The sequence below is a fragment of the Aotus nancymaae genome, unplaced genomic scaffold, assembly GCF_030222135.1.
Source record: "Aotus nancymaae isolate 86718 unplaced genomic scaffold, 86718_ANA_hifiasm-v0.15.2.pri h1tg000029l, whole genome shotgun sequence".
Classification (NCBI taxonomy): Eukaryota; Metazoa; Chordata; class Mammalia; order Primates; family Aotidae; genus Aotus; species Aotus nancymaae.
Genome location: NW_026988442.1, coordinates 93,161,464 through 93,181,257, shown reverse-complemented (window position 1 = coordinate 93,181,257; position 19,794 = coordinate 93,161,464).

Below are 19,794 nucleotides of genomic sequence, written 5' to 3'. Positions count from 1 at the left end.
GCAGGAGGATTGCTTGAGGGGCGGTGGGCGGGGGGGTTGGAGGTTGCAGTAAGCCAAGATTGCCTCACCGCATTCCAGCCTGGGTGGCAGAGAGAGCCCTTGTCTGAAATAGAAGGGAAGGGAAGGGGAGGGGAGGGGAGGGGAGCGGAGGGGAGGGGAGCGTGGTGGCAGACGCCTTCAATCTCAGCTGTTCAGGAGGCTGAGGCAGTAGAATTGCTTGAACCTGAGAAGCAGTGGTTGCAGTTAGCCGAGATTGTGCCACTGCACTGCACTCCAGCCCCGGCAACAGAGTGAGACTCCGTCTAAAAAAAAAAAAAAAAAACCGGAAAAGAAGGACAGAAAGAAAAGAGAGGAAAGGATAGGAAAAGGAGAGGAGAAAGGAAGTAAAAGAAATACAAGGCCGGGCGCAGTGGCTCACGCCTGTAATCCCAGCACTTTGGGAGGCCAAGGCGGGTGGATCACTAGGTCAAGAGATCGAGACCATCCTGGCCAACATGGTGAAACCCTGTCTCTACTAAAAAAACACAAAAAATTAGCCAGTGTGGTGACACATGCCTACAATCCCAGCTCCTCGGGAGGCTGAGGCAGGAGAATTGCTTGAACCAGGAGGCGGAGGTTGCGGTGAGCCGAGTTTGCACCGTTGCACTCCAGCCTGGGCAACAAGAGCGAAACTCCGTCTCAAAAAAAAAAAAAAAGAAATACAAATCTGTGCATAGTAACACCTGTGCTTCTTTATCAATGTATTAAGGAGCAACTTCTATCAGTAAATCTAATAACCAATATCCCTTCAATATAGGAATGGTTGTGATTTGTATTTTGACGTAGAGTTTGTGATTTGAAAATATATGTAATTTCTATTGATGAGAAAATTACAGGTACTGCTAATATTACCAGTATCTGTTCTTGTGTTTATAATGCAAGGAAATGGCAATTTTCAGAGACATTAATGAAAGTTAATATGTACACTTTTCCCATCCAAGTTCACAGAACCTCTAGATTCTGTCTCCAGACTCATCCACTTTAGAACAGGGCTCTAGAGTCTTTTACCTACAGAAGCCAACGCCATAGACGCCATTTCTTTTTCTTAGTCCTCTCCTGGGAAATGTGGGACCAGGGTTTCTCTAGGTTTGCCTTGTGGAAGGTTCTACCTCACCTGTCTTGCTTCAGAATGAGAGGCAAAACCTTTCCTTTCTTCTAGCTCAATATTTTTCAAACATTTTGACCTACACCCCATAATAAGAAGTGCACCTTGGCTGGGCGTGGTGGCTCATGCCTGTAATCCCAGCATTTTGGGAGGCTGAGGTGGGCAGATTATTTGGGTCAGGAGTTCAAGACCAGTCTGGCCAACATAGTGAAACCCTGTTACTGCTAAAAATACAGAAATTAGCCAGATGTGGTGGCACATGCTTGTAGTCCCAGCTACTTGCGAGGCTGAGGCAGAAGAATTGCTTGAACCCGGGAGCCAGAGCTTGCAGTGAGCCAAGATTGTGCCACTGCACTCCAGCCTGGGTGACACAGTGAGACTCTATCTCAAAAAAAAAAAAAAAAGAGAGAGAGAAAGAAGAAAAGAAATGCATTTTGTATTGACACCAGGTACACATACTCACAACTGAAACTGTAATTTCAGAAAAGAATATTCTGCGCCATGCAGCACATTAATTTGCTAGGGTTGTCATAACAACATACCCTAGACTAGTGGGCTTAGCAAAGATTTGTTTTCTCACAGTTCTACAGGGTGGAAGTTCAAGAGCAAGGTCTCAGCAGAGGTGGTTTCTTCTCCGGCCTCTCTCCCTGTGGTGGCCGCCTCCTCGCTGTGCGCTCACGTGATCTTTCCTCCATGCAGGTGCACGCTCCTGGAGTTGCTCTGTGTGCAAACTTCCTCTTCCTATAAAGACACCAGTCAGATTCAATCAGGGCCTGCCCCAGTGACCGCATTTTAACCTAATCACCTAAAAGCTCTGCCTCCAAATACGGATGTATTCTGACATCCTGGGGCTAGGACTTCAATGTATGAATTTAGGGGGAATATCATCCTGCCCATAATATAAGGTAAGGAGAAACAACTGTATTTACATAAAAATATTCTTTGCTTTTTTGTTTTGTTTTGTTTTTTTGAGATGGAGTCTTGCTGTTACCCAGGCTGGAGTGCCGCCGTGGCGTGATGTCGGCTCACTACACCCTCCGCCTCCCGGAATCAAGCAATTCTTCTGTCTCAGCCTTCAATATAGTTGGGGTTACAGGCACCCACCACCATGCCCGACTAATTTTTTTTTGTATTTTTAGTAGAGACGGGGTTTCACCATATTGGCCAGGCTGGTCTTGAACTCCTGACCTCAAGTGATCTGCTTGCCTTGGCCTCCCAAAGTGCTGGGATTACATACATGAGACACTGTGTCTGGCCAAAATATTTTTTTTTTTTTTTGAGACAGAGTCTCACTCTGTCGTCCAGGCTGGAGTGCAGTGGTGCAATGGCACAACCCCAGGCTGGGCTGCAGTGGCTCAATCTTGGGTCACTGCAATCTCCGCCTCACAGGTTTAAGCGATTCTCCTGCCTCAGCTTCTGGAGCAGTGGGGATTATAGGTGTATGCTACCACGCTTGGCTTATTTTTTGTATTTTAGTAGAGACGAGGTTTCACCTTGTTGCCCAGGCTGGTGTTGAACTCCTGAGCTCAGGCGATCTGCCCGCCTCAGCCTCCCGAAGTGCTAGGATTACAGACATGAGCTACCACACCTGGCCCAAAATATTCTTTAACTACAACAGTGTCTTAGTCCGTTTGGGCCACAATAACAGAATACCATAGACCGGGTGGCTTACAACAGACTTAAAAAAACAAAACAAAACAAAAAACAGGCAGGTTCTTGGCTGGGCCATCGCCTCTCACCTGTAATCCCAGCACTTTGGGAGGCCAAGGTGAGTGGATTGCTTGAGGTCGGGAGTTTGGAGTTGAAGACTAGTCTTGCCAACATGGCGAAATCCCATCTCTACAAAAATTACAAAAAAATTAGCTGGGCTGATGGCATGTGCCTGTAGTCCCAGCTACTCGGTAGGCTAAGGTGGGAGGGTCACTTGAATCTGGGATGTTGAGGCTGTGGTGAGCTGTGATGTTGCCACTGCATTCAAGCCTTGGCAATAGAGTGAGACCCTGTCTCAAAAAACAAAGAGACAGGCTTTCTCTACATTGCCTAGGCTGGAGTACAGTGGCTATTCATAGGCATGACCGTAACACACTGCCGCCTGGAGCTCCTGGACTCCTGTCCCAGCAGTAGCTGGGACTACAGGTGCACGCCACCACACATGGCTAACAACAGACATACAAAAATTAGCCCGGTGTGGTGGCACTTGCTTGTAGTCCCAGCTGCTTGGAAGGCTGAGGACTCAGTTCTGGCAGCTGGAAGTCCGGGATCACGGTGTCAGCAAATGCAGTGTCTTCTGAGGGTGCTGTTCCTGGTTCGCAAATGCCTCAAATGGTAGAGAGAGAGATGGATCATTTCTCTTACGACTCTTTTATAAGGGAACTAATCCCATAAAAAGGGCTCTGCACTCATGACCTCATTATCTCCCAAAGGCCCCCCGCCTCGAATCCCATCACGTTGGGGACATAGGAATGTGGGGAGACACACAGCCATTCAGTGCATACCAAACAGGCAAACAGATCCACTCTCTTCCATTCGGAAAAAAATTTTCTTGTATATTTGATAGTTATATAAAATATATATATTTTGTAGTTAATATTAGTGTACATATTACACATTTCCTATATATATTTTAATGACTGTGTCTGCTTCTTGATAAATTCGATGCAGCCTGAAGCACATGGGACACTACACTGTGCACAGGAGCCAGGACTCGCTTTTGGCTTCGATCAGGTCAGGGTTGACTTGGTATCTGGCACTGAAGGTCACAGGAAAGTGATAATAGTGACACTACAATCTTTCTCTTGATAGTTACATTTTTTTATCTTAATGTTTCATAATCATTCTTCAATGTAAATAAGAAATCAACTTGTTCTTCGGGCTCTGCATTTAATTCAATTATTCAATTATCAACACAGGAATACTTTATCTCAATATTTTTCTTTAATGTTTCAAATTTTTCTGTGGAACAGCCAGAGCAAAACTTGAAGTAAGACAGATAATGTGAGATGTAATAATACCTCCCGTTTTGTTTATTCAACCTATCTTCATTGTAACATTTTCTTCATATTGTAGCTAAGGCAATTATCTATTTTTTTTTAACTTACTGTAACAGAAATGTCCTTTGAGCTCTTAAATATCCTGAATGTGCCAAAATTGTGCTTCCCAGCCTGGTGTGGCGTGTCGCAATGGTGCACTCCTATGGTCCCAGATACTAGGGAGGCTGAGGCAGAAGAATCGCTTGAACCCAGCAGGCTGAGGCTGCAGTGACCCGAGACGGTGCTGGAGTGCAGTGGCGCCATCTCGGATAACTGCAGCCTGGGCAACAGAGTGACATACTGTCTCAAAAAAAAAAAAAAAAAGAGATCTCTCTAAAATATATGTATTTTTAAATTCAACGGTCTTCCTAATTGATAGGATCCATCTTTTGGCCCCTGATTGTTAGAGTTTCCCATGGTATACTTATTCCAATAGTGACTCAATTCAATAAGCTTCTCCATGGAAAAACTAGAGGTAGTTTTCCTGGCTTAGAATAAGTTTTTACCATGTAAATTAGGTGTTTCCTAAAGATGGCATCAAAGAGGCAGTCCTGATGATCCAACCTCCCACCTCAAGAAATTCATTCCCAGGAACAGGCTAAGATGGCAAAAGACTTGTTGCCGTAGAAGCTTAAGGATGTCGCTTGTGCACACAATACCTATAGTATCCCACAAATTTGTGGAGGGCCACCAGTCACTGACCCGTTAATCTATGACACCCAGTAGGTTCTCCTGGGCTTGGACTTCCCCAGGACTAACCAGGAAATAAGAGTTGAGATGACAAGGCCGGGCGCGGTGGCTCACACCTATAATCCGAGCACTTTGGGAGGCTGAGGCAGGTGGATCACGAGGTCAAGAGATCAAGACCATCCTGGCCAACATGGTGAAACCTCATCTCTACTAAAAAATACGAAAATTAGCTGGGCGTGGTGGCGCACGCCTGTAGCCCCAGCTACTCAGGAGGCTGAGGCAGGAGAATCGCTTGAACCCAGGGGGCGGAGATTATAGTGAGCCAAGATTGTGTCACTGCAGTCCAGCCTGGTGCCTGTCGACAGAGCAAGACTCTGTCTCAAAGAAAAAGAGTTGAGATGACAAAAGACCCTTACGGATTGGAACAAAGGGTGTGCTGGTTAAAATCTTACATGTCTTCAGGTTGTCAGCCATTTTTAGATTCGCCACCTGACATGCCCAAAAATTACACCTTTCAGATGGTGGAGAGCAGGAGAGAGTGCTCCCACTTGGTCACAAGTCAAATTCTCAAGGACCTAAAACAAGATGAGACTTTTGATCTTGGGGACCAAAAACAAAGGTTGTCTAAATAGATAGATGCTAGAGTGGTCAGAACAGCAAAACTGACCAGTGTGCAGAGCCAACTGGGACAATGGGCTTACAGGAGTTTTGGGCCCACTGAATACACAATTTATGTTTGGGAGGATAGAGGAATAGTCACCTATGCCTTCCTCTAGCTCAGTGAAATCTGCATTTTTATATAAGATAAACATAGGACAGAGAAAGCCATCAGATACGCATTTGTCTCAGGTGAGCAGAGGGATGACTTTGAGTTCTGTCCTTTGTCCCGTACTATGAAGATAAGCTATCAATTTACATTGCCGGTGTGAAATTCAACAAAACTTGGATAAAGATCTTGGGGCCTACAAGAAAGTTCCTTCTGGGCCAGTTGTGAGGGCGGTATATAGCTCTTCACTTTTGTAGCCGTCTTACTTAGGAACCAATTGGGAGGCAGGTTTGCATGACCCAGTTTTCAGCTTGACTTTTACCTTTGGCTTAGTAAGTTTGGGGGCCCAAGATTTATTTTCCTTCCACACATTAATCAACATTTTGGAGAGTGAAAAGAGAAAACACAGTGATTTTTACTGTCCTCTAAAACAGAGCTACAGATACAGAGGCCAGGGAGCCTAGCTGGTAAGAATTTCTCACCCTTTTGCTGGCTTGGTGGGTCCTGGGTTCCTTTGACTGTGGCCTCCAGAAGAGCGGAGCAGATTTGGTATCCTACGCACAGCACCAAAACCGAACAAGCAAAGGGAAAACTTGCCCCTCACCCTCTGAAGGTTCACTAAAAATCAACTGAAAAGAGGTAGATTGCTAGGAGAAAACATACACAGATTTATTAAAGTGACCAGGAGAGAATCACAGAGATTATCCCTTCCCCCCAGTAGGGTACAGAAGCTCACATACCCTTTCTCACAGGGGAAGGAGGACACGGCAATGCAGACAATTCTTTTGAAGGACAGTGAATGATGATTAGGGAGAATGAATGCACGAGGGAGATGAAAATTAACTTGCAAATGTTTCTATCTGGAATTTGAATGAGCCTCAGAGGTATGTATTATCGTGTGCAAAAGTCCATCAAGGTACAGGTTGGTGCGAAAGTAATTGCAGTTTTGGACCACGAATTTTAAATCATTATAACTTACGCTCAAACACATCTTTATGAATCAGAATAGGAACCATTATAATCAACACATTTTTGTCAATGAGAAATAAGTTGGTTTATTCTTGTAGCATCAAAATCCATACTTAAGGATTCCACAAGTTCTTGGAAAGCATTTTCTGCATCCTGGCTGGTTGCGGAAGCATTTTCCCTGCAAAAAGTTGTCGAGATGCTTGAAGAAGTGGTAGTCAGTTGGCAAGAGGTCGGGGGAATGTGGCAGATGAGACAAAACTTTGAAGCCCAATGTGTTCGACTTTTGAAGCGCTGGTTGTGTGCTGTGTGGTCGGGCATCGTCATGGAGAGTTGGCATCTTCTGTTGATCAGTGCGGGATGCAGGCATTGCAGTTCTCGGTGCACCTCATCAGTTTGCTGGGCGTATTTCTCAGACGTAATGGTTTCACTGGGATTCAGAAAGCTGTAATGAATCAAAAAATAATAGATCTTGGGCTGGGGTTGGATCATGGTGGATGGGAGGCAGGACTAGATTCAGCTCTGGACAGAGTAGCATGCAGAGGCTTGCATTGTGAATTTTAGATCCAGACCCACGGCAAGAACAGACCAGCGATTTTGAGAGGACCCAGAGGCCCTCTGAAGGAAGTGGACTGTTCCTGTAGGACCCAGGAGACACTTCAAATACTGTGAGTGCCCCAACCACGGAGGCTAGAAAGCAAGGCCCTCCTCTCCCAAACACACACCCTCACTGGAGAAGCTGAAGGTCTGTTTGCAGGAGACGTTCCCAACTTTATCTGGAGCTGAGTCAAGTTAGAGAGCCAAGCCGAGTGAAACACAGGGGTAGAGGAAGCAGCAGAAAGGCCCTGGGAGCTTGCTGGGTCCCCTAGCAGGCCATTCCTGCCTGGCGCCACAGGGATCCATCAGGAGGGTGGCCAGAGGAGCAGGGGGTAAAACTCCACAGGGAGAAGGAAATCTCTAGGTGAACTTTTTAACAATTTGAACTGGGCAAGAAGCCTCCTGGCCAGAACCGGGTAGGTAGGGCGTGAATCTGACTTGCAGACCACAGGTAGGGGAAGAACTAAAGCCCTTTTCTTTCGCAGCTGGGAGGTGGGAAGCCATGGGCAAGTTTTCAAGCCCACCTCACCCTCCACCTGGAAACAGACTTGGGGCTATTGCGGAGGGGTGGGGAGGCATGGTGGAAGTGAGACCTTTCGGTTTGCATGGGAGCTGGGTGAAGCCTGTAACTGCCGGCTTTCCCCCACTTCCCTGACTACTTGCATGGCTCAACAAAGGCAGTCACAATCCTTCTAGGTACCCAATTCCAGTGGCCTGGGAACCTCACCACCACCCCCTATAGCAGCTGCACCAAGACCCGCCCAAGGAGAGTCTGAGCTCAGACGTGCTTAGCCTTGCCCCCACCTGATGGTCCTTCCCTACCTACCCTGATGGCAGAAGACAAAGGGCATGTAATCTTGGGAGTTCTAGGGTCCTGCCTACCACAGGTCCCTCTCCACACTACTACAGCTGATGCTTTCTGGAAAGCACCACCTCCTGGCAGGAGGCCAAGCAGCACAAAAATAGAGCATTAAATCACCAAAGCAAGGACCCTTACAAGTCCACTGCACTCCCTGGCCACCTCCACCAGAACAGGTGCTGGTATCCATGACTGAGAGACCCATAGACCGTTCACATCATAGGATTCTGTGCAGACAACCCCAGTACCAGCCCAGAGCCAGGAAGACTTGCTGGGTGGCTAGACCCAGAAGAGAGACAACAATCACTGCAGTTCAGCTCATAGGAAGCCACATCCACAGGAAAAAGGGGCGAGTACTACATCAAGGGAACACCCTGTGGGGCAAAAGAATCTGAACAACAGCTTTCAGTCCGAGAACTTCCCTCTGATAGAGCCCACCCAAATGAGAAGGAACCAGAAAACCAACCCTGGTAATACGATAAAACGAGGTTCGTCAACACCCCCCCCAAAATCACACTAGTTCACCAGCTGTGCATTCAAACCAAGAAGATGTCCCCAAATTACCTGAAAAAGAATTCAGAAGGTTCGTTATTAAGCTAATCAGGGGCGACCAGAGAATGGCGAAGCCCAATGCAAGGAAATCTAAAAAATGACACAAGAAGTGAAGGGAGAGATATTCGATGAAATAGACAGCTTAAAGAAAAAACAATCAATCAAAAATTCAGGAACCTTTGGACACGCTTTTAGAAATGCAAATGCTCTGGAAAGTCTTAGCAACAGAATTGAACAAGTAGAAGAAAGAAATTCAGAGCTCAAAGACAAGGTCTCCGAATTAACCCAATCAAACAAAGACAAAGAAAAAAGAGTAAGAAAACATGAACAAAGCCTCCAAGAAGTCTGGGATTGTGTTAAATGACCAAACTTAAGAAAAGTTGGTGTTCTTGAGGAAGGAGACAATTCTGAAAGCTTGGAAAACATATTTGGGGGAATAATAGAGGGAAACTTCCTCTGCCTTGCTAGAGACCTAGACATCCAAATACAGGAAGCACAAAGAAGACCTGGGAAATTCATTACAAAAAGATCTTCGCCTAGGCACATTGTCATCAGGTTATCCAAAGTTGAGAAGAAGGAAAGAATCTTAAGAGCTATGAGACAGAAGCACCAGGTAAACTGTAAATGAAAACCTATCAGATTAACTGTAGATTTCTCAGCAGAAATCCTACAAGCTAGAAGGGGTTGGGGCCGTATCTTCAGCCTCCTCAAACAAAACAACTATCATCCAAGAATTTTGTATCCAGTGAAACTAAGCATCATATATGAAGGAAAGATACAGTTGTTTTCAGACAAACAAATACTGAGAGAATTCGCCATTACCAAGCCAGCACCATAAGAACTGCTAAAAAAAAAAAAGCTCTAAATCTTGAAACAAATCCTGGAAACACATCAAAACAGAATCTCTTTAAAGCATACATCACACAGGACCTATAAAACAAAAATATAAGTTAAAAAACAAAAACAAAAACAAAAAACAAAACAAAGTATGCAGGCAACAAAGAGCATGATAAATGCAATGGTATCTCACATTTCAATATTAACATTGAATGTAAATGGCCTAAATGCTTTGCTTAAATGATACAGATGGCCAGGCACAGTGGCTCACACCTGTAATCCCAGCACTTTGGGAGGCCGAGGTGGGTGGATCACCTGAGGTCGGGAGTTCGAGACTAGCCTGACAAACATGGTGAAATCCCACCTCTAAAAATAAATAAATAAATAAATAAATAAATATGCAATACAAAAGATAAATGAAATAAAAAGCTGGTTCTTTGAAAAGACAAATAAAATTGATAGACCAATAGTAAGATTAACCAAGAAAAGAAGAGAGAAAATCCAAATAACCTCACTAAGAAACGAAATAGGAGATATTACAACTGACACCACTGAAATACAAAAGATTATTCAAGGTTACTACAAACACCTTTATGACATAAACTAGAAAACCTAGAAGAGATGGAGAAATTCCTGGAAAAATGCAACCCTCCTGGCCAGGCGTGGTGGCTCATGCCTGTAATCCCAGTACTTTGGGAGGCTGAGGCAGGCGGATCACCTGAGGTCGGGAGTTCAAGACCAGCCTGACCAACATGGAGAATCCATGTCTCTACTAAAAATACAAAATTTGCCGGAAGAGGTGGCGCATGCCTGTAATCCCAGCTACTTGAGAGGCTGAGGCAGGAGAAACTCTTGAAACTGGGAGGCAGAGGTTGTGGTGAGCCGAGATTGTGCAATTGCACTCCAGGCTGGGCAACAAGAACAAAACTCTGTCTTAAAAAAACAAAACAAAGCAAAACAAAATACAACCCTCCTAGCTTAAACCAGGAAGAATTAGATACCCTGAACAGACCAATAACAAGCAGCAAGATTGAAACAGTAATTTAAAAATTACAACAAAAAAAGTCCAGGACCAGATGGATTCACAGCAGAATTCTGCCAGACATTCAAAGAGGAATTGGTACCAATCCTTTGGACACTATTACACAAGATAGAGAAAGAAGGAAGCCTCCCTAATTCATTCTATGAAGCCAAAACCAGGAAAGGACACAACCAATAAAAGAAAACTGAAGACCAATATCCTTGATGAACGTAGATGCTAAAATCCTTAACAAAAAACTAGCTAACCGAATCCAACAACATATCACAAAGATAATCCGCCATGATCAAGTGGGTTTCATGCCAGGGATGCAGGGATGGGTTAACATATTCAAGTCAATAAATGTGTTACAAAGCATTGGCAACAAAAGCCAAAATAGACAAATGGGACCTAATCAAACTCCACAGCTTCTGCACAGCAAAAGAAACAGTCAATAGAGTGAATCGGCAACCAACAGAATGGGAAAAAATTTTTGCAGCCTACCCATCTGACAAAGGGCTGATATCCAGAATTTACAACGAGCTAAAAAAGATTTACAAGAAAAAAACAAACAAGCCCATTCAAAAGTGGGCGAAGGACATGAACAGATACTTTACAAAAGAAGACATACATGAGGCCAACAAGCATATGAAAAAATGCTCATCATCACTGGCCATTAGAGAAATGCAAATCAAAACTACATTGAGATACCATCTCACACCAGTTAGAATGGCAATCATTAAAAAATCTGGAGACAACAGATGCTGGAGAGGATGTGGAGAAATAGGAACACTTTTACACTGTTGGTGGGAGTGTAAATTAGTTCAACCATTGTGGAAAACAGTGTGGCGATTCCTCAAGGACCTAGAAATAGAAATTCCATTTGACCCAGCAATCCCATTACTGGGCATATATCCAAAGGATTATAAATCGTTCTACTATAAGGACACATGCACACGAATGTTCATTGCAGCACAGTTTACAATAGCAAAGACCTGGAACCAACCCAAATGCCCATCGATGATAGACTGGACAGGAAAAATGTGGCACATATACACCATGGAATATTATGCAGCCATTAAAAACGAGGAGTTCGCGTCCTTTGTAGGGACATGGATGAACCTGGAAACCATCATTCTCAGCAAACTGACACAAGAACACAAAATCAAACACCACATGTTCTCACTCATAGGCGGGTGTTGAACAAGGAGAACACATGGACACAGGGAGGGGAGCACTATACATGGGGGTCTGTTGTGGGGGAGTGGGGGGGACAGCGGGGGGGTGGGGAATTGGGGAGGGATAGCATGGGGAGAAATGCCAGATATGGGTGAAGGAGAGGAAGGCAGCAAATCACACTGCCACGTATGCACCTAAGCAACAACCTTGCATGCTTTTCACATGTACCCCAAAACCTAAAATGCAATAAAAAAAAAAAATAAATAAATAAAAATAAAAAAAAATAAAAAAATAAAAAAATAAAAAAAAATAAATGTGTTACGCCACATCGACAGAATTGAAAACAAAAACCACATGATTGTCACAATAGATGCTGAAAAAGCACTCAACAAAATCAGCATCCCTGTATGATTAAAACCCTCAGCAAAATCGGCATACAAGGCACATACATTAATGTAATAAAGGCCATCTGTGACAAACCCACAGGCAACATAATACAGAATGGGGAAAAGTTGGAAGCATTCCCTCTGAGAACGGAAACAAGGCAAGGATGCCCACTCTCAGCACTCCTCTTCAACGTAGTACTGGAAGTCCTAGCCAGAGCAATCAGACAAGAGAAAGAAATAAAGGGCATCTAAATCAGTAGAGAGGAAGTCAAACTGTCCCTGTTTGCTGACAATACAATCGTTTACCTTGAAAACCCTAAGGAGTTCTCCAGAAAGCTCCTAGACTGAGAAAAGAATTCAGCAAAATTTCCAGATACTAGGGTAATGTACACAAATCAGTAGCTCTTCTGTACACCAACAGTGACCTGGTGGAGAATCAAATCAAGAACTCAGCCCTTTTTACCATAGCTGCAGCCAAATACTGAGAGCCAACTGGTCTTCCACAAAGCAAACAAAACAAAAAGTGGGGAAAAGACACCCTTTTCAACAAATGGTGCTGGGATGATTGGCTAGTTCCATGTAGGAGAATGAAACAGGATCCTCATCTCTCACCTTACACAAAAATCAACTGAAGATGGATTAAGGGCTTCAACATAAAACCTGAACTATAAAAATCCCAGAAGATAATATTGGAAAAACCCTTCTAGACATTGGCTTAGGCAAGGATTTCATGACCAAAAAACCAAAAGCAAATGCAATAAAAACAACAATACATAGCTGGTACCTAATTAAACTAAAGAGCTCTTATGGCAGTCAGGAGGACTGCATAAAAGGAGCAGTCAGGAGAGTGAGCAGACAGCCCGGAGAGTGGGGGAAAGTCTTCACAATCTGTAAGTCGGGAGAGTGAGCAGACAGCCCGGAGAGTGGGGGAAAGTCTTCACAATCTGTAAGTCAGGAGAGTGAGCAGACAGCCCGGAGACTGGGGGAAAGTCTTCACAATCTGTAAGTCGGGAGAGTGAGCAGACAGCCCGGAGAGTGGGGGAAAGTCTTCACAATCTGTAAGTCAGGAGAGTGAGCAGACAGCCCGGAGAGTGGGGGAAAGTCTTCACAATCTGTAAGTCGGGAGAGTGAGCAGACAGCCCGGAGAGTGGGGGAAAGTCTTCACAATCTGTAAGTCAGGAGAGTGAGCAGACAGCCCGGAGACTGGGGGAAAGTCTTCACAATCTGTAAGTCGGGAGAGTGAGCAGACAGCCCGGAGAGTGGGGGAAAGTCTTCACAATCTGTAAGTCGGGAGAGTGAGCAGACAGCCCGGAGAGTGGGGGAAAGTCTTCACAATCTGTAAGTCGGGAGAGTGAGCAGACAGCCCGGAGAGTGGGGGAAAGTCTTCACAATCTGTAAGTCGGGAGAGTGAGCAGACAGCCCGGAGAGTGGGGGAAAGTCTTCACAATCTGTAAGTCGGGAGAGTGAGCAGACAGCCCGGAGAGTGGGGGAAAGTCTTCACAATCTGTAAGTCGGGAGAGTGAGCAGACAGCCCGGAGAGTGGGGGAAAGTCTTCACAATCTGTAAGTCGGGAGAGTGAGCAGACAGCCCGGAGAGTGGGGGAAAGTCTTCACAATCTGTAAGTCAGGAGAGTGAGCAGACAGCCCGGAGACTGGGGGAAAGTCTTCACAATCTGTAAGTCGGGAGAGTGAGCAGACAGCCCGGAGAGTGGGGGAAAGTCTTCACAATCTGTAAGTCGGGAGAGTGAGCAGACAGCCCGGAGAGTGGGGGAAAGTCTTCACAATCTGTAAGTCGGGAGAGTGAGCAGACAGCCCGGAGAGTGGGGGAAAGTCTTCACAATCTGTAAGTCGGGAGAGTGAGCAGACAGCCCGGAGAGTGGGGGAAAGTCTTCACAATCTGTAAGTCGGGAGAGTGAGCAGACAGCCCGGAGAGTGGGGGAAAGTCTTCACAATCTGTAAGTCGGGAGAGTGAGCAGACAGCCCGGAGAGTGGGGGAAAGTCTTCACAATCTGTAAGTCGGGAGAGTGAGCAGACAGCCCGGAGACTGGGGGAAAGTCTTCACAATCTGTAAGTCGGGAGAGTGAGCAGACAGCCCGGAGAGTGGGGGAAAGTCTTCACAATCTGTAAGTCGGGAGAGTGAGCAGACAGCCCGGAGAGTGGGGGAAAGTCTTCACAATCTGTAAGTCAGGAGAGTGAGCAGACAGCCCGGAGAGTGGGGGAAAGTCTTCACAATCTGTAAGTCAGGAGAGTGAGCAGACAGCCCGGAGAGTGGGGGAAAGTCTTCACAATCTGTAAGTCGGGAGAGTGAGCAGACAGCCCGGAGAGTGGGGGAAAGTCTTCACAATCTGTAAGTCGGGAGAGTGAGCAGACAGCCCGGAGAGTGGGGGAAAGTCTTCACAATCTGTAAGTCGGGAGAGTGAGCAGACAGCCCGGAGAGTGGGGGAAAGTCTTCACAATCTGTAAGTCAGGAGAGTGAGCAGACAGCCCGGAGAGTGGGGGAAAGTCTTCACAATCTGTAAGTCGGGAGAGTGAGCAGACAGCCCGGAGAGTGGGGGAAAGTCTTCACAATCTGTAAGTCGGGAGAGTGAGCAGACAGCCCGGAGAGTGGGGGAAAGTCTTCACAATCTGTAAGTCGGGAGAGTGAGCAGACAGCCCGGAGAGTGGGGGAAAGTCTTCACAATCTGTAAGTCGGGAGAGTGAGCAGACAGCCCGGAGAGTGGGGGAAAGTCTTCACAATCTGTAAGTCGGGAGAGTGAGCAGACAGCCCGGAGAGTGGGGGAAAGTCTTCACAATCTGTAAGTCGGGAGAGTGAGCAGACAGCCCGGAGAGTGGGGGAAAGTCTTCACAATCTGTAAGTCGGGAGAGTGAGCAGACAGCCCGGAGAGTGGGGGAAAGTCTTCACAATCTGTAAGTCGGGAGAGTGAGCAGACAGCCCGGAGAGTGGGGGAAAGTCTTCACAATCTGTAAGTCGGGAGAGTGAGCAGACAGCCCGGAGACTGGGGGAAAGTCTTCACAATCTGTAAGTCGGGAGAGTGAGCAGACAGCCCGGAGAGTGGGGGAAAGTCTTCACAATCTGTAAGTCGGGAGAGTGAGCAGACAGCCCGGAGAGTGGGGGAAAGTCTTCACAATCTGTAAGTCGGGAGAGTGAGCAGACAGCCCGGAGAGTGGGGGAAAGTCTTCACAATCTGTAAGTCGGGAGAGTGAGCAGACAGCCCGGAGAGTGGGGGAAAGTCTTCACAATCTGTAAGTCGGGAGAGTGAGCAGACAGCCCGGAGACTGGGGGAAAGTCTTCACAATCTGTAAGTCGGGAGAGTGAGCAGACAGCCCGGAGAGTGGGGGAAAGTCTTCACAATCTGTAAGTCGGGAGAGTGAGCAGACAGCCCGGAGAGTGGGGGAAAGTCTTCACAATCTGTAAGTCGGGAGAGTGAGCAGACAGCCCGGAGAGTGGGGGAAAGTCTTCACAATCTGTAAGTCAGGAGAGTGAGCAGACAGCCCGGAGAGTGGGGGAAAGTCTTCACAATCTGTAAGTCAGGAGAGTGAGCAGACAGCCCGGAGAGTGGGGGAAAGTCTTCACAATCTGTAAGTCAGGAGAGTGAGCAGACAGCCCGGAGAGTGGGGGAAAGTCTTCACAATCTGTAAGTCAGGAGAGTGAGCAGACAGCCCGGAGAGTGGGGGAAAGTCTTCACAATCTGTAAGTCAGGAGAGTGAGCAGACAGCCCGGAGACTGGGGGAAAGTCTTCACAATCTGTAAGTCAGGAGAGTGAGCAGACAGCCTGGAGAGTGGGGGAAAGTCTTCACAATCTGTAAGTCAGGAGAGTGAGCAGACAGCCCGGAGAGTGGGGGAAAGTCTTCACAATCTGTAAGTCAGGAGAGTGAGCAGACAGCCCGGAGAATGGGGGAAAGTCTTCACAATCTGTAAGTCAGGAGAGTGAGCAGACAGCCCGGAGACTGGGGGAAAGTCTTCACAATCTATACATCTGACAGAGGACCAATATCCAGAATCTACAACAAACTTAAACAAATCAGTAAGAAAAAAACAAAGAGTCCCATCAAAAAGTGGGCTAAGGCCATTAATAGACAATTCTCAAAGGAAGGTATACAAATGGCAAACAAACATATGAAAAAATGCCCAACATCAGTAATGATCAGGGAAATGCAAATCAAAACCACAGTGTACTGCAACCTCACTCCTGCAAGAATGACCGTAATCGAAAAATAAAAATAAAAAAACAGTAGACGGCGTGGATGTGGCGGTCAGGGAAGACTTCTACACGGCTAGTGGGAATGTAAACTAGTACAGCTGCTATGGAAAACACTGTGGACGTTCCTTAAAGAACAAAAAGAAAAACTCCCATTTGATCCAACAATCCCACTACTGGATTATTATTCAAAAGTCATTATTCAAAAAAGATACTTGCACACTCACGTTTATAGCAGCACAATTCACAATTGAAAAAATGGTGGAACCAACCCAAATGCCCCTCAGTCAATGAGTGAATAAGGAACTGTGGTATATATATATATATATATATTATATATATATATATATATACACATGATGGAATACTACTCACCCGTCAAAAGGAGTGAATTGACAGCATTTGCAATGACCTGGATGAGACTGGAGACTATTATTCTAAGTGAAGCAACTTGGGAATGGCAAAGCAAACGTTGTATGTTCTCACTGATGTGTGAGAGCTAAGCTATGAAGACACAAAGGCTTAAGAATAGTACAATGGACGTTGGGGACTTGCAGGGAAGAGAGGGAAGGGGGCAGGGATAAAAGACAACATACATGGTGCACTGTATATTGCTCAGGTGATGGGTGTACCAGGATCTCACAAATCACCACCAAATAACCTACTCATGTAACCTAATACCACATGTACCCCAATAACTTACAGGAAAAAAACAATAGTAAGTGATAACTGAAAAAAAAAAAGATGTTGGCATAGATGCGTTGAACAGGGAACACTTCTACACTGCTGGTGGGAATGTAAACCAGTATAACCACTACAGAAAACTGTGGAAATTCCTTAAAGAACTAAAAGTAGAACTACCACTTGATCCAGCAATCCCACTACTGGGTATCTACCCAGAGGAAAAGAAGTCATTATATGAAAAAGACACCTGCGCATACATGTTTATAGCAGCACAATTTGCAATTGCAAAAATGTGGAACCAACCCAAACACCCATCAATCAATGAGTAGATGAAGAAACTGTGGTATATATAGCCAGGCATGGTGGCTCACGCCTGTAATCCTAGCACTTAAGGAGTCTGAGGCAAGCGGATCACTTGAGGTCAGGAGTTCGAGACCAGCCTGGCCAACATGGTGAAGCCTCATCTCTGCTAAAAATACAAGAAGATACATTTGCCATCTATCTCTAAGGGTGACCACCTATGTAGACTCCATCTACAAAGTAAGAACCTTGATTTCAACAATCCCCAGTCTTAACCTAAACCGTCCTTTCCATTGATTCCAGGTCTTTTTTTTTTTTTTTTTTTTTTTTTAAATAAAGATGGGGTTTCACCATCATGGCCAGACTGGTCTTGAACTCCTGACCTCAGGTGATCCACCCACCTCGGCCTCCCAAAGTGCTCGGATTACAGGCGTGAGCCACCGTGCCTGGCCAATTCCGGGTCTTTAGATAATCACTTTTTTGAGGGAGTGGGTGTTGGAGGGAACAGGGTCTCGCTCTGTTGCCCAGGTTGGAGTACAGTAGCATGATCATAGCTCACTGAAGCCTCAATCTCCTGGGCTCCAGTGTTCCTCCCCATTCAGCCTCCTGAGTAGCTAGGACGGTAGGCATGCACCACCATGCCTGGCTAATTTTTTCTTTTTTTAGAGACAGGGTTTCACCATGTTGCCCAGCCTGGTCTCAATCTCTTAGGCTTTAGGGATCCTCCCAACTTGGCTTCCCAAAGTACTGGAATTACAGGCATATGCCAACATGCCTGACTAGATAATAACTTAACTCTTTCAACCAATTGCCTATCAGAAAATCTTTCAATCTGACTGAACACAGTGGTTCACGCCTGTAATCTCAGCACTTTGGGAGGCTGAGGCAGGTAGAACACTTGAGCCTAGGAGTTCAAGACCAGCCTAGGGAAGGTGGCAAAACCTTGTCTCTACTAAAAATACAATAACAACAAAAAATTAGCCAGATATGGTTACATATGCCTGTAGTCTCAGCTACTAGAGAGGTTGACATGGGAGGATCGCCTGAGCCTAGGAGACTGAGGTTGCAGTGAGCCATCATTGCACCACTGCACTCCAGCCTGGGCCACAGAGTAAGACCCTGTCTCAACAACAACAAAAAGAAAATCTTTGAATCTACCTATGACCTGTAAGCACCCCTTCCCCTACTTCGAGTTTTTCTGCCTTTCCAGACTGAACCAATGTATATATCACTTGTATTGATTGATGTCATCTGTCTCCCTAAAACCTATACAAGCGAGCTGTAACCTAATCACACTGGGCACGTGTTCTCAGGACTGCTTGAGACTGTGCCTCAAGCCGTGGTTACTCATATTTTGCTCAGAATAAAACTGTTTAAATATTTTACAGAATTTGGCTTTTTTTCTGAGACCAAGTCTCGCTCTATCACACGGTCACCACCTCGGCTCACTGCAACTTCTGCTGTCCAGGTTCAAGGTATTCTTGTGCCTCAGCCTCTCAAGTAGCTGGGGCTAGAGGCACATGCCACAACACCTGGATAATTTTTGTATTTTTAGTAGGGACGGGTTTTCACTATGTCAGCCAGACTGGTCTCAAACGCCTGGCCTCAAGTGATCTGCCAGCCTCAGCCTCCCAAAGTGTCAGGATTACAGGTGTGAGCCACTGCACCCAGTGAAGTTTGGCTTTTTTGGTCAACATAGGTACTGAGGTATATAAAAATATTATGGTAAGAAAACAAGCCAGGCACGGTGGCTCACGCCTGTAATCTCAGCATTTCAGGAGGCAGAGGTGGGAAGATTGATTGAGCATAGGAGTTCGAGACCAGACTGGGCAACATATCAAGACAACATCTCTACAAAAATACAAAAATTAGTCAGGTGTGGTGGCACATGCCTATAGTCCCAGCCACTTGGAGCCTGAGGCAGGAGGATCACCTGAGCTCAGCAGTGAGCCATGATCATGTCACTGCACTCCAGCCTGGGTAACAGAGTGAGACCCTGAAAAAAAAAAAGAAAGAAGAAAAGAAAGAAAGAAAGAGAGAGGGAAGGAAGGAGGGAGGGAGGAAGGAAGGGAGGGAGGGAGGGAAGGAGGGAGGGAAGGAGGGAGGGAGGAAGGAAGGGAGGGAGGGAAGGAGGGAAGGAAGGGAGGGAGGGAAGGAGGGAGGGAGGAAGGAAGGGAGGGAGGGAGGGAAGGAGGGAGGGAGGAAGGGAGGAAGGAAAGAAAAAAGAAAAGAAAAGGCAAAGAAATAACAAAGTATACTCAAATACCAAAAAGCTGTACGGCCATCTCTAGAGCAATCTGCCCCAGCCTATTGTGAGAGGAGGTCAGGTTCCTGGGAGACATGTGTCAGGGCAGGGCAAATGGTCTGGCCGGCCACCTAGGCATTTCCTATTCCACATCCAAAGGAGGTTGCAGTGACCCCTGAGTCTGTTTTTGAATGGCCTTCCTCCTGAAGGGGCTGGACTGCAACTTATAGCTTTGCTGCCCCCAGGCTAGAAGCAGCTAGGCTACAGGGAGTATTAGGCAATCTGCCACAAAATGCCTTGAAGAAGGAGCAGGGGGCAGACCTGATGTAAGTATCTGAACCTGG